This window comes from Delphinapterus leucas, chromosome 4 (genome assembly GCF_059928025.1).
Source record: "Delphinapterus leucas isolate spDelLeu-1000000601 "Yukka" chromosome 4, BTC_Dleu_Yukka2, whole genome shotgun sequence".
In the NCBI taxonomy this organism is placed as follows: Eukaryota; Metazoa; Chordata; class Mammalia; order Artiodactyla; family Monodontidae; genus Delphinapterus; species Delphinapterus leucas.
The window spans coordinates 3,125,049-3,140,924 of record NC_143132.1 but is presented as its reverse complement, the minus strand read 5'-3'; the positions used below and the strand labels follow the sequence as shown (position 1 = coordinate 3,140,924).

Genomic DNA, 15,876 nt, shown 5'->3' with positions numbered 1-15,876 from the left:
TTTGAATGCCTTGTAATTTTTTGTTGAAAACTGGACATTTGGATCTAATAATGTGGTAGCTCTGAAAATCAGATTCTTCCCTCTTTCCCCGTGTTTGCTGGGTTTTGTTGTTGATTTGTTTATTGTTGTTGTTGGGGTTTTTTTGGAGTATAGTTTCTTTACAATGTTGTGTTACTTTATGCTATACCACACGTATACATATATCCCCTCTAAAAATATGGAACGCTTCACGAATTTGCATGTCAGCCTTGCTCAGGGGCCATGCTGATCTTCTCTGTACCATTCCAATTTTAGTATATGTGCTGTCAAAGCAAGCACTGTGTGTGTGTGTGTGTGTGTTTAATTGCTGTAGGCTGTCTCTATGCTGTGCCTGAGGCGTAAACTTAATCTTCTCGGGTCTTTTCTGAGCCTTTCCCTGGGTATATACAGTTACTTTCTAGTTTTCCCCATATATGCAGTTGTTTTTGGATGTTCTAATCTTTAATGTCTGGCTCCAAAAGAGGAAAAAGCAAAACACGAAGGATAAAAAAAAAGATGCCAGCCCTTTAAGCGCTCTGGCAGTCACGTCGGCCTGAGGGGGAGGGCCTGGCAGCGATGGGGGAGGTACAACTATGGCTACCCCCCCGTGGGCCCCTCTGGGATCGGAAGCAGCAGCCTGCCGTCAGATCACAGTCCCCTGTATTTGGGGGCAGAGTCCTGTTTCCCACCCTAACTCTCACAATCTATGCAGGTGGCTGCGAGGGCGCCGCTGCCTGCCCTGGGCTGGTGATGGGGGCTGAGTAGCCACTACCGTGCAAGAGCTGACTTTTACCAAAATTAACCGCAATTTACAACCCAGCCCTTCCCCCTTGAAGTTGCAAGCTTTCAACAGACTCCAGATTCCGAGAACAGTTCCACCATTCAGATGCTGCCAGTGCGATGGTCCAGGTGGGGAGACAGATTCTGCCGCTTCCTACTCTGCCGTCTTCCCAGAATCCTCCCACATAACTCTGGGTGCCTCCTGCACAGGGGGGAGATGAGGCTCAGGGACATAAAGACGAAGAAAACTGTCTTGTCTCAAGGAGACAACAACTGCACATGGGAGACGTTGGACTTTGAAGCCAGAAAAACCAGTGCAACCCCTGGCTCTGAAGCTGGCAGCCGTGTAACCCTGGCCGCGTCCCAAGTCTCAGGCTCCTGACCCAGAAAGGGTGATAACAGTAACTGCTGTGAAAATTCAGCAAAATGGCCCATGAGAGCACCTCCCGTGGTGGTCAGCAAGTCAGCAGGTCAGCACTCAGGATATCATTTTCTTCCCATCTCCATGGAAACAGCCCTCAGAGTCCTCAGGCTTGCTCTCCACCAAATCTGAAGATCTCAGAGGGGAAACCATTTTCAAAATCAAGAATGACCACCCATAGCTGATTGCCCCAGCCTGCTGTGGTCCCATGGATAGGTGTGCCCTGTGCCTGCCAGGGGACAAGCCAGACTTGCCCAACATTAGGTAAAACTTAGGAACTAAATAGGAGTTCCAGAACATTTAAACCTGAAAATGTAATCCCAGGTCTCCATCCATCCAATCCATCCATGTGATCAATCCATCCCATCAGTCCTCCAATTGTGCTGTGACCACATTCACACACCAGGAAGGACATGCGTAGGCATGCATCAGGCAGGGCACACACAAGGACAGTCACAGCGGCTCAGGTGCAGTGGCCCAATGCTCCAGCCATCCTTCCAACACCGTGATGAATCGCACGCGCACGCCGTGATGCAAAATGGAAAAGCCAGACACAATGGAGAACATAATAAAGGATTCCATGCACGTCAAGTTCAAAAAAGACAAAACAATATATGATGTCAGAAATCAGGGTTGTGGTTACAGGGGAGTGGAGGGGAGTGAGCCCAAGAAGACTTGAGGGGAGAGGGGCTTCTCCTGCTGCTGGCGCCCTGTCTCCTGACGTGGGAGTGGACTACACATGTGGTCGGGACAATGAGAAATCAAGCTTGGCGTGTGCTGCAACAGATGGGCCAACTTACATTTTCAGGTTAAAAAATAAAAATAGAAAGGGCCGGGGAGCAGGATTCAACGGGCACAGACTGTTTGTTCTGGACCAGAAGCAAAGAGCAGGGCATCTGGCCCAGTGTGCAGTGCCGAATCCCAGCACAGCACTCCTGGTGGACACCCGCTGCGGCACTGAGAGCAAACCTCGCTGCCCCAGTGGGGTCTGGGAGGGACATCCGTGGATGCCCGCTGGCTCCGCAATTAGAGGGGACAGGCAGCTGGCGCACGGACATGGGAAGTCCCGAGGGCTCAGGTGGCTGACTCAGACACAAATCATATGGGCATGACACGCTTTACAACAGATGTAGACCAGACTTCCAGCCCTTGCGTGAGAATGCCTTCCAGACTGCTGCACTGTCTCAATCAAATGACATCTGAGCTCCGCATCACCACCCTCCCCTACTGCAGGTTACCTCTGGTTACATGGGCATCCCCCCACCTGGCTCCCCAGCCTGACACTCAGTAAGAGAAGGTCAGAGAAAGAGGCAGGACAGTCTGTCCATATGGGATTCCATTGCTGCAGGTCTGTGGCACCTCTTGACAACTTCCTATGACCTATACTTCCCTTCCCTCAATACATGTAGATTAAGAACGGGCTTAGAATTGCAATAACGATCCAAAAGCTTGTATCACTGACCAGCTTTGTATCCTCAGCGCTGGCACACAGTGGGAGCTCAGTGATTATTTTTTCAGTGATTTAATATAGTTTTCTCCAGTTTTCAATTTTACATATAGCAATATATACAACACACATATTTCTTAGTCTATATCTAATGAGCTAACATTTATTAAGAGCGTATTATGTGCCAAGCCCTGTTCTAAGCAAGACACAGATGAATATATGTAGTTTCTTCTACATGTAATTTTCACGACTCTAGCAAGTGGGCATTCCTTTTGCCCTCCCTGTATGGATGAGACACTGGTAGAGGTGAGTTATGTATCTCACCCACGATCATAGTTGGTTATCTCGTCTAAGCCTTCTGCTACAGACTGTCTCCCCACAATTCATATGTTGACATCTTTCTTCTTATAAATTATTTATTTATTTTTGGCTGCGTTGGGTCTTTGTTGATGTGCACGGGCTTTCTCTAGTTGCGGCGAGCGGGGGCTACTCTTCATTGCGGTGCACAGGCTTCTCTTGTTGCGGAGCACAGGCTCTAGGTGCATGGGCTCTAGGTGCGCGGGCTTCAATAGTTGTGGCACGTGGGCTCAGTAGTCGTGGCTTGCAGGCTCTAGAGTGCAGGCTCAGTAGCTCTGGCACATGGACTTAGTTGCTCTGCGGCCTGTGGGATCTTCCCAGACCAGGGATCAAACCTGCGTCCCCTGTATTGGCAGGCTGATTCTTAACCACTGCGCCACCAGTCAAGTCCCATACACTGACATCTTAATGCCTGATGTGATGGTGTTAGGAGGTGGGGCCTTTGGGGTGATGAGGTCATGAGGGTGGAGCCCCCGTGAATGGGATCAGTGCCCTCATTACTCACAGTGCAGTGGCCCTTGGGAACCTGTTTTCATGGAAACAATCTAGGTCTTCCTGCTGCCCAGTTCCCTAAGACCACTTATTGCATGCTGGTTCCCCCAGCACTTGGGTTGCTGTACCACCCATCTTGCTGCCATGAATAGCGGTTTCCAATGGCTTTCAAACGTGTGGTTAATGGTGACCGCAAATGCAAATGTGAACGACAGTTCCTTTTCTGGCCGTGCTGGATTTACTGTTGGAAATTTCATGTAGGACAAGGTGCCTTCCAGTCTTGTCTCCAACCGGCCTCCCCAGCTGTGATCGCTACACTCCCAGAACTCTCTCAATGTTGCCACACCCATGCCCTCCACACTGCCACCAGTGGGAGGCCAGGAGAGGGGCCAGGGTGGAGCCAGAAGAGATGGCCCATTTGCACAAGGAAGGTCCATGACTTTTCCCACAGGGTGAGCCTGACATAATTGCCTGGATTGGAGACCAGAAAGGATAAAGGTATGGGAGCAAGGGTCTCACGGCCCTCAGGGGAGATGGGTGTGGCCACTCCCAGGACTGCCTGCTGACAGCCAGGGGGGGCACACAGGGCAAAGGAGGCCCCCCACCATCTTGCTGCCCTTGGGTGCTTTACCTGAGCAGTGGAACATGGAAGGGCAAGCAGAAGTTGGGCATGCAGACACACACACACACACACACATACACACACACATACATAGGGCTGCAGCCCATGAGCAAGGGATGCACTGGTCAATCCCAGGAGGTAGAGTATAGAGGATCACGAAGTACCCCAAAAGGGAAAGATGGGGATCGGCCATTCCCAAGCATGAGAAGTACTTGGAAAATTCAGAGGAAGGCACTTCAAGGTGTGGGGCCCCCGGGAGGGTTCCCAAACCACTTTAATTTGCTGAACCCATCAACCTACGCCTGAGGCACAGGGTTGCACTTGCCCTGGTCCAAGCGTGGTCCTGGGGAGGTACTGGGGTCAGGGGCCCAAGGAAAGTCTCCAGGGATGGAAGCCCTCAGCTTGGTTTGAATGATGGTGTGTGGTGTGCACGTCTGTCAGTGCCCACCCAACAGCATCACGGAGTGCTCCGTCTTTCCGTGTGTAAATTAACCCCCACCCCAAAATGCAACCAACTCCACAAAGGCAGGACAGGCAGCCACTGGTCCCACCCGGCTCCCCTTCCTGTGGACTCCCTCCTGCGGCCCTCCCCTCTCTCCTCATCAACTGCTCCGCCTCTGCCAGTCCATTCCCATAAACACACACCAGGCCAGGTACCTCCCGTGTTAGTAAGTGTCCCACTGACGTCCTCTTCCTGTTCCAGGATCCACGCCAGGCTCCCACACTCCCCCGGGTTGCCGGGTCCCCACTCACCTCCACACTGAGGCTGTCCCCAGTCCCCCCCGTCCGTCGTGGCCGTGACGCCTTGGAAGGGTAAGCCCTGGAGACTGTCCCTCCAAGAGGGCTTGTCTGACATTGTTTCATGGGTTACTCATGTTGGCAGGAGCTCCACAGCCATGATCATGGTCCTGCTCAGTGCATCAGGCAGGTCAGGGGGTATGTGGTGTCCATGAGCCTGATTACAGGGGAGGCTGACCTTGATCACCAGGCTAGGGGGTGTCTGTTGGGGGTTTCCATTGTAAAGGTATAGTTTCCCTGTGTAATGAATAAATATCTTGGAGGAGGTACTTTAAAACTGTGCGACTCTCCTGTTGCTCTCCAAACTTTTGCCCTCTGAATTGAGCATCCATCGGTGGGTCTTGCTGGCAATGATTATCATGGTGGCATGTGCCTAGTGGTGATTTTGAATTTCAGTCCTTCTTTTTACATTTTAATTGGAACTCTTCTGCAAGGAAGAACTGTCTCTCCTCCACTATTTATTTATTTATTCAATACTTTATATGAGCTTGTGGATACCTCTTTTATGCTAGGGTTATAATACAGCTCAATCACCATTTATTTAGTTGCCCAGATTATCCTAGATTTGGCCATTGGGAACTCCTGCAGGTTGGTCCCTGTGTACTTTCAACAAATGCCCCTCTTTTTCAAGCAATTCCTTATTTTCTCGTTCCACAAGATGTTTCAGGCTCAGCTTGTATTTCCCTACCACAGTCCTGGAATCAACCAATTCTCCAAGGATCCTTGGTTCCTTACATTGGAGAATGGTGCTTAAACACCAAGATTTGGGCGCCAGGTGAGCTCATTGTGACTGAGGTGTCATTGTCTTTGAGCAACGAGAGCTAGAAAATATGTATATATGCTAACCCAAGCATATGCATACTCTGTATTAACTTCCGTGTCTACATACCCGTATATCAAAAACCGTAGATTCACACTGATTTCTCAGATACAATCCAGTACCACCAGGTTCCTTGCAGCTCTCCCCTTTCCTTATTTGTAACATCTTTCTCCAACAGTAAGAATCCTGGCCTCCTTCTCCACCATGTATTTAATTAATTTTTCAGTCCTAATGTGCACAGAGAGTAATTTTTTTACAAGATATTAAATATAATTCCCTGTGCTATACAATATATCCTTGTTGTTTATGTATTTTATGTATAGTAGTTTGTATTTGTTAATCCCATACTCCTAATTTGTCCCTCTCCCCTTTGGTAACCATAAGTTTGTTTTCTATGTGATTCTGTTTTGTATATACATTTATTTGTATTATTTTTTAGATTCCACATACAAATGACATCATATAGTATTTGTCTTTCTCTGTCTGACTTACTTCACTAAGCATAATACTCTAGGTCCATCCATGTTGCTGCAAATGGCATTATTTCATTCTATTTTATGGCTGAGTAATATTCCATTGTATAAATATACCACAGCTTCTTTATCCATTCATCTGTCGATGAACATTCAGGTTGCTTCCATGTCTTGGCTATTGTAAATAATGATGCCATGAACATTGGGGTGCATGCATCTTTTTCAAAATAATTTTCACTTTTTCCCAGGAGTGGGATTGCTGGCTCATATGACAGCTGTTTTTTTAGTTTCTTAAGGAAGCTCCATACTGTTTGCCATAATGGCTGCACCAATTTACATTCCAACCAACTGTGTACAAGGGTCCTCTTTTCTCCACACCCTCTCCAGCTTTTATTATTTGTAGAATTTTTGATGATGGCCATTCTGACCGGTGTGAGGTGATACCTCATTGTGGTTTTGATTGCATTTCTCTAATAATTAGCAATGTTGAGCATCTTTTCATGTTCCTGTTGGCCACCTGTATGTCTTCTTTGGGAAAAATGTCTATCTAGGTCTCGTGCCCATTTTTTTGATTGGGTTATTTGTTTTTTCAATATTGCGTTGTATGAGGTGTTTGTATATTTTGGATATTAACCCCTTGTCAGTTGCACTGTTTGCAAATATTTTCTCCCATTCCATAAGTTGTCTTTTCATTTTGTTGATGGTTTCCTTTGCTGTGTAAAAGCTTGTAAGTTTGATTAGGTCCCATTTGTTTATTTTTACTTTTATTTCATTTGCCTTGGGAGACTGATCTAAGAAAATATTGCTACAATTTTTGTTCAACAATATTTTGCCTATGTTCTCTTCTAGGAGTTTTATGGTGTCATGTTTTATATTTTAGGTCTTTAAACCATTTTGAGTTTATTGTTATATATGATGTGAAGAAACGTTCTAATTTCATTGATTTACATGTAGCTGTCCAGTTTTCCCAGCACCACTTGCTGAAGAGACTGTCTTTTCTCCATTGTATATTCTTGCCTCCTTTGTCATAGATTAGTTGACCGTATGTGTGGGGGGTTATTTCTGGGCCCTCTATACTGTTCCACTGATCTGTGTGTGTCTGTTTTTGTGCGAGTACCAGGCTGTTTTTGATTACTGTAGCTATGTAGTACTGTCTGAAGCCTGGAAGGGTTATATCTCCTTTGTTCTTTTTCCTCATGATTGCTTCAGCAATTCTGGGTCTTTTGTGGTTCCATATAAACTTTAGGGTTATTTTTTTCTAGTTCTGTGGAAAATGTCATGGGTATTTTGATAAGGATTGCATTAAATCTGTAGATTGCTTTGGGTAGTATGGCCATTTTAACCATTTTAATTCTGCTATTCCAAGACCATGGGATATCTTTCCATTTCTTTGAATCATCTTCAACTTCCTTTATCAATGTGTTTTTTGTTGTTGTTTTTGTTGGGTTTTGCCACATGGCATGTGGGTTCTTAGTTCCCTGACCAGGGGTCAAACCCACGCCCTGTGCACTGGAAGCATGGAGTCTTAACCACTGGACCGCCAGGGAAGTCCCTCCTTTATCAATGTTTTAGAGTTTTCATCATATAGGTCTTTCACCTCAGTGGTTAAGTTTATTCCTAGGTATTTTTTTATGCAATTTTAAACAGGATTGCTTCTTTACTTTCTCTTTCTGATATTTCATTAATAAAGAAGCACAATAGATTTCTGTGTATTAACCTTGTATTCTACTACCTTGCTGAATTCATTTATTAGTTACAATAGTTTTGTGTGGAGACTTTAGGGTTTTCAATATAGAGTACCATGTCATCTGCAAATAGTGACAGTTTCACCTCTTCCCTTCCAATTTGGATACTTTCTTAAAAATTAATTTATTTATCTTCGGCTGTGTTGGGTCTTTGTTGCTGCGTGCGGGCTTTCTCTAGTTGCGGCAAGCGGGGGCTACTCTTCGTTGCAGCGCGCAGGCTTCTCATTGCAGCGGCTTCTCTTGCTGTGGAGCATGGGCTCTAGGCTCATGGGCTTCAGTAGTTGTGGCATGCAGGCTCAGTAGTTGTGGCTTGCGGGCTCTAGAGCACAGGCTCAGTAGTTGTGGCACACGGGATTACTCTGCAGCATGTGGGATCCTCTGGAACCAGGGCTCAAACCTGTATCCCCTGCATTGGCAGGTGGATTCTTAACCACTGTACCACCAGGGAAGTCCCTTGGATACCTTTTACTTCTTTTTCTTGTCTGACTGCTGTCGCTAAGCCTTCTGATACTATGTTGAATAGAAGTGGTGAGAGTGGGCATCCTTGTCTTGTTCCTGAATTTAGCAGGAATGTTTTCATCTAGTATTATGTTGCTTGTGGGTATATCATAAATGGCCTTTATCATGTTGAGATAGTTCCCTCTATACCAACTTTGGTGAGTTTTTATCATGAATGGATGTTGAATTTTGTCAAATGCTTTCTCTGCATCTATTGAGATGATCATGTGGTTTTTGTCTTTTCTTTTGTTAATGTGATGTATCACATTGATTTTGCTTATATTGAACCATCCTTGTGACCTGAATGAATCCAACTTGATCACAGTGTACGATCCTTTTTATGTGTTGTTGGATTCAGTTTGCTAATATTTTGTTGAGGATTTTTGCTTCTATATTCATCAAAGATATTGGCCTGTAATTTTCTTTTTTTTGTAGTGTCTTTGTCTGGTTTTGGTATCAGGGTAACTGTGGCCACAAAGAATTGATTTGGGAGTGGTTCCCTCCTCTTCAATTTTTTGGAATAGTTTTAGAAGGACAGGTATAAATTCTTCTTTGTATGTTTGGTAGAATTCCTCAGTGAAACCATCAGGTCCTGGATTTTGTTTGCAGGGAGTTTTGGAGGGTTTTTTGTTTGTTTTGTTTTGTTTTTAACAGATTCTATTTCACTTCTAGTGATCAATCTGTTCAAATTATGTTTCTTCTTGACTCAGTTTTGGTGGGCTGTATGTTTCTAGAAACTTGTCCATTTCTTCTATGCTGTCCAATTTGTTGTTTATAGTGTTCTCTTATGATTTTTTGTATTTCTGTGGTATTGTTATTTCTCCTCTTTCATTTCTTATTTTATTTGGGTCCTCTCTCTTTTCTTCTTGGCGAACCTTGCTAGAGGTTTGTCAATTTTGTTTACCTTTTTTTAAAAAAAAAAAACTGCTCTTAGTTTTATTGATCTTTTATATTATTTTCATCTCTTTATTTCCTCTCTGACATTTACTATTTTCTTCCTTCTGCTGACCCTGGGTTTTGTTTGTTCTTCTTTTTCTAATTCTTTTAGGTGGTAGGTTAGGTTGTTTATTTGGCATTTTTCTTGTTTCTGGAGGAATACCTGTATTGCTATGAACTTCCCTCTTAGAACTGCTTCTGCAGCATCCCATAGGATTTGTAAACTTGTTTTCATTTTCCTTTGTCTCTAGGTATTTTCTGACAGAGTAGTTTCAGCATTACTAACCCATAGCCCTGTGTGAAACAAATTTACTATCTAAAGGACAGTATTTTGTCCAATTCTTTTTGTCTTTAGACTTAACAGTATCCTGTCAAAATACTGTTCTCCAAAGTGACTGAAGTTGGTTCTTTCCTTCCTGGCCTCCTTCACAGGGGTTCATTACTCGCTGTAGAAGAGTTAGGTTCGTTTGTTACTGTTCGTACTCCTTTCTCCCCATATAGTGCTTGGTTTTCATCATCTATTTGTGGGTGCACTACTACGGTTCTAAGAATGGGAGCTTTAACAAAAAAAAAAAGGATCCAGTCCCCTGGCAGTCCAGTGGTTAGGACTCTGTGCTTCCACTGCAGGGGGCATGGGTTCAACCCCTGGTTGGGGAACTAAGATCCCACGTGCCACACCGTGCGGCCAAAACAGAACTAAACAAAGTATCCTTAGAGGAAATTTGCTCCCACTCCCCCCCAACCCCCACCCCCGCAGGTAACCAACCACCCTCTTTAGTTGCTGGTTTATCCTGTATTTCTTCGGCACAAGTAAGCAGGTGCCTGTGTCTTTTCTTCTATCCCCATCTTTCTCACATGAAGGGATCACGCTACAGACACTTGTGCATGGTGTCCTACACGTAACAGTATGTCCTGGTAATCACTGTGTCTGTTCATATAGACCTTCTTCATTCATCACTACGGCTGCACAGGCTCCATTGTGTGGGGATACCCTGTTTATTTAGCCCTCCCTATGTGGGCATTTGCACTGGTTCCTACATTTCACAGTGACAAATCATGCTCAATAAATAACCTTATGGGTGTGTATTTTCATATTGTTGGACATGTATCCTCAGCGTAGATCCCAAGAAGTGGGAGGAGAAGAACATAAGTGCATGTGTGGTTTTGCTAGTTATTGCCAAATTTCCCTCCAAAAGAGTTGTGCCGATTTGCATTCCTTCTAGCAATGTACAAGAGGGCTTTTCCCCAGAGCCTCACTGTGTGTGTCATTTTATTTAAGTTTTTGGCAATCTGGTAAGTGAGAAACAGTATGTCATTGTCGTTTTAATTTGCATTTCTCTAGTTATGAGTCTGAACTTTTTTTTCATGTTTGAGAGTCATTTTTATACCATTTTTGTAAATTATCTGGGCATGTCTTTTTCCCATTTCTCCCCGGTTTTTAATCCTTTTGTCACTCAATTTTTTAAAGAGCTCTTTATATGTTAGATTTTACAAAGAGACAACTCTTTGGTCTGTGTTGCATGTATTTCCTCTCAGTTTATCAGTTCAGTTTTTATTTGGTTTATGGTGTTCTCTGTGATACAGTTTTTTTTTATTTGTATGCAGTCAAATGTATCAATACTTTTCTCATATTGTCTCTGGATTTTGGGTCATAGTTAGACCCTCCCTACACCAAAGTTAAGAAGCAATCCACCTATGTTTTCTTCCATTACTTGTGTAGTTTCATTTTTTACTTCCTAATCTATTTGGATTTCATTCTTGTGTATGGAGTGAGATAAGGATCTAATTTTACCTTTTTCCAAATGGCAATCCAATTGTCCCAGGACATTTTCTAAACAATTCATCTTTACGCAATGATATGAGACACCACCTTGTCACTCACTCAGCTTCCACATACACTTGTGGCTACTTCTGCATTTTCTCTCCTATTCTGGGCTCTATTTATTCACGTGCCTGCACCAGACGGTCTTGACTGTAGAGGCTTCATGGTGTTAATGCTGGCTGGGTTGGGCCCCCTCATCATTTTTCCATGTTTTTCTGGCTATTTTTGTTTGTTTTTCCATATGAGCTTCAGGATCAACTTGCCTAACTCCATAAAACAGCTAATATTTTTAGTGGGACTGCTCTGAATTTGTAAAGTTAGGGAGACCTGGCATCTTTGTAAGGCTGGGTCACCCCATGCAAAAGGAGACATGTACATGTCTTTCCATTTCTTCAAGTCCACTTTTGTGTCCTTCAAGACTGCTTTAAAATGTTAATTGTAGAGGTTTCCCCACGTTTCTGGTTAAATTTATTCCTGAGCAAACCTTGCTGCAATTGTAAACGGAATTTTTCCGTATTGTCTCTTATTGTTCATATGTAGGCAGGCTATTGACTTTTTAATATTAACTTTGTATCCAGCTACTTCACTGAATATTTTTTTAAAATCATTGATCCCCTAAGGGTTTTCCAGATATACCATCATGTCATCTGCAAATAGAGATGGTTTTACTTCTTCTTTACCAATTGTTATGCCTCTAATTGACTCCTCTTGTCTGACACGTGCAGGATAGTAGAAAAGGTAGTGGGCATTCATGCTTTTTTTCTGACCTTAATGGAAATGCCTCTAAGTGCCCCTTCATAAAGTAAGGTACTGGCTTTAGGACTAAGGTGTATCGTGTCAGATGGCTGTAAACAGCGTGACTGTACTTAATGCCACTGAACTGTAGGCTTTAAAATGGCTAAAACGGCATATTGTATGTATATTTTACCACGATTTTTTCCCTCGATTCCCATTCTTTTATCATGGTACTGAATTTTGTACAAGACGGATCCATGGAGAGAACTATGAATTTTTTTCTTAGATGTGTTAATGTGATAAGTGATACTAATATTGAACAAACCTTACATTCTTAAAATAAATCCCATTCAGTCATCATGTATTATTTTTGTAATGCTATTGTATTATTTTTATGTTAGATTCCAGCTGCTAATACTTAGTAATTTTGCACTGATAATTCATGAGTGATATTGGTATACAGGTTTTTCCCTTTATACTGTCTTTATCTGGTTTAAGTATCTGATATTATACTAGCTTCACAAGAGGAATCAGGAACTGCTTTCCTTCCTTTTCTACACTCTGGAACACTTTATGGTGCTCTGGGACTATCTGGTCCTTGAAGTTTGGTAGAATTCCCCTGTGAATGTCTGGGCCTGTGGTTTTTCTGGGGTAGTTCCTTAATAACTTTCTTATGTATACTTATTTCTAACATGCTGTCGTCCTCATTTAACCACATACAGTGAAGAGCTTTCCAACACGCACCTACCAGAGAAAAGTCTGCTCTCACCTGTGCTGGTGGCTTCGGGGGTCTTTTGAATACTGAACTTTGTTAAGGTTCAAAGCAAGCTTCCCGGCAAGGCTCAGCTGCAGAGGGGCCCTGAGCACACGGTGCTGTACAGCCAGACTTGACCTGGCAGGATTCGCGGGTGCAGGGCCAGCAAGTGGGGGGTCCGCTTTGTCTGCTCTTCAGGTCAGATGAAGAACGCTGGAGAGCTGAGGTAGCTCATCACGTGGTCCTCGGTCAAGGGCGCTGTCTGCTCGCCTGCTGTGCAGAACAAGCCACTTCACTGGAATATTCACTGTCATTGGAATATTTCACCGAAGGAGCAGATGTTCCGAGCAGGGTCGCTGTGACAGATGTCTCATAGCCTTTTGATTTCTCTGGGTAATGGTCCGTCTGAGCCAGTAACCTCAAAGAACACTGACCTAAGAGATGCTTGGCCCGGAACCACAGGCTTCCAGGAACCCTGACCTCCTCTGTGGCCGCCCCCGCCCACCTGGCTACCGCCCGTGCCCTCTCAGCCGCGCTGGCCGCTCACAGGCTCTTCCCCGATCAGACGTCTCCCCTCCCTGTCGGGCCAGCAAAAGTCAAAACAAATCACCCAGAGGAGCCATGAGCACAGCTTTTTTTATTTTCTTTCATTTCTCTGTCATGGAATTGGAACCAGCAAAACATAACATCAAATGTCAGGCTGGTGATTTTCTGCTTCAAAAATTGGCAAATCCCACTGTGAATCTTAGCACCACTTTGCCTCCATTTCACGGGTAAAAAGCCAGGCTTGGGGGGAAAAACAAATGGCTTTTGACACGGAAATCACAGTCTTCCCACACGCTCCTCCCCACGTCAGGCGGGCTTGTCCTGTCTTTGGTCGCACGCTTCTGCCCCCCGCCGCTTCCTAAACCAGCTGTTTCAAAGGTATGCAGGGTGGAGAAAACCTTCCCAAATACAGTGTGATACCCAAAAATCATAAAAAGATGGATGAATCCGACTACCAGAAAAGGCCATATTAAAAAGAAAATATCTAAAACAAAGCCAGAAGCCAAACTGGGAAAGATGCACAATTCACATAACAGAGGAAAGGCTAGGAAGATGTCCTTCAGATCAGCGCCCCCTCCCCCCAGGAAACACTGCCAAGCACCTGGGCCAAGGACGGTCACAGGCAGGTCAGAGACGAGAGGCCAGGCCTCACTCGTCACAGGACAAATGTGACTCAACCGCAGACCATGGGGAACACGGCGGGCCCAGACACACACCCCGCCCCCCAGGACCAACTGGAAACCTGGCGACACAGGCCTGAGGACTTTTTGCCTCAAGTAATCGTTTGGCCGCAGCACAGTGGGGGCCGGTCCAGGTGGAAGGGAATTCGGAGGCAGGACAGCTGAGTCTGGGACAGGGCGCCTGAGAAGAGGGAGCTGCCCGGGTCCCCTTGGGTCTCTGCTTCAACACCACCCTGTTCGCGTGTGGTGAAACCCCGCGAGGCTCACACAAGTGCTTCTGAGGACAGGACAATTCCCAGACCAGAGGTCACCCGAGGCCCCTCCGGCCAGCCCAGCATGGGGAGACTTCACCAACATACAGGGTGTTCCCCAGGGATGCCAGGTGGGCCGGCCTCAGAAAGCAGAGCACACTATCCCTCTAAAGGCTGCTCCAGACCTGCCCCGGTGAGCTCCAAAACAGACCCCAGAAGGATCGACTTCATCCCCAGGAGCTTAACAGCCTGCCAGGAGGAGCGAAACGTTCTCTAAAGGAAGGTAATAAAGCTGAGCACTCAACCGTGACAGTGTCACCATATCAGGCACCCGATAGAAAACCTCCTGGACACAGCAGCGGAAAATAGGTGCAAAAACAGAAGGTAAACCAGTCAGCAGAAACAGACCAGAAATGACAGGGAAGGTGGAGTCGATGTAAGAGAAAACCACCATTTTAAGTATGCGCCGTGTGCTCAAGGACAGTTTTTAATGCGTATGATGAGAAAAATGGAAGCTATTTTCAAAAGAACAAAATCGAAATTACAGAGATGAAAAATACAATGTCTGGTTCAGAAAGTGCTCAGCCTTGGAATGACAGCAGCTTACACACCACAGAAGAAAAGATCAGGGAACGTGAAGATGAGAAAAAGAATCCATCCATGGAATTCCCCAGTGGCACAGTGGTTAAGAATCCGCCTGCCAGTGCAGGGGACACGGGTTCGAGCCCTGGTCCGGGAAGATCCCGCATGTGACGGAGCAACTAAGCCCTGCACCACAACTACTGAGCCTGCGCTCTAGAGCCCGTGCACCACAACTACTGAGCCCACGAGCCACAACTACTGAAGCCCGCGTGCGCCTAGAGCCCGTGCTCCGCAACAGAGAAGCCACCCCAATGAGAAGCCCATGCACTGCAACGAAGAGTAGCCCCTGCTCACCACAACTAGAGAAAGCCCGTGTGCAGCAACGAAGACCCAACGCAGCCAAAAATAAATTTAAAAAAAAGAATCTATCCACAATGAAGCAGAAGCAGAAAAAGGCCCGAAGAGAAACTGCTGAGACTGGTTGACCCTGGTGCCCGCATCAAACAGCCTGAAATACAAGTACTGAAGTTTGCAGGAGGCAAAGAGAGAAGGGGGAAGGAAAAAAATATTTGAAGAAATAATACTTGGAAACTCGCAAATTTGATAAAGACAATAAATCCACAGATTTAAGAAACTCGGCAAATGCTAAACAGGATTAAACACACGCACACCCGCAAAGCACATCACGATCAAATCACAGAAGACCAGTGATGAGGAGGGAAGCTTTTTAAAAGCCAGGAAAAGAGGACACGCTATGCACAGTGGGGAAAAGAAGGTGTGTCAGTCAAGAGATGGAAGTCACACAGACAATTTAAGAAGGAAAACTCTAATATAAAGAACTCTAATATAAAGAATTGTTAAACAGGAACAGAGGGTTGCTGAGTAAAGTGTAAAGAACTTTAAAGAACAAAGGAATCTGAGGTCTGGGAGTAGCCGGCACCTCCAGGACTGACGCAGAGGGAACAAGCCAGGAGAAGCGTGGCATCTGTGGACCTCGGGGAGATGGCAGCATCCCACTGGGGGTTTGGGGTGGGGACTGCACCTTGTTTGAGGGGGTGCGTCTGTGATGTGCCAGCTGGTGGCGCTGGCGAGCAGAAAG

The 15,876-nt window shown here is 45.3% G+C and overlaps 1 non-coding gene across 1 annotated transcript; it reads right to left on the bottom strand.

Moving 5' to 3' along the window:
- Positions 1 to 211: 211 nt before the first annotated feature.
- LOC115802402 (U6 spliceosomal RNA) lies at positions 212 to 318 on the bottom strand. Its single transcript, XR_004022868.1, has one exon. It is a non-coding gene; the product is annotated as a U6 spliceosomal RNA (small nuclear RNA).
- Positions 319 to 15,876: the final 15,558 nt, after the last annotated feature.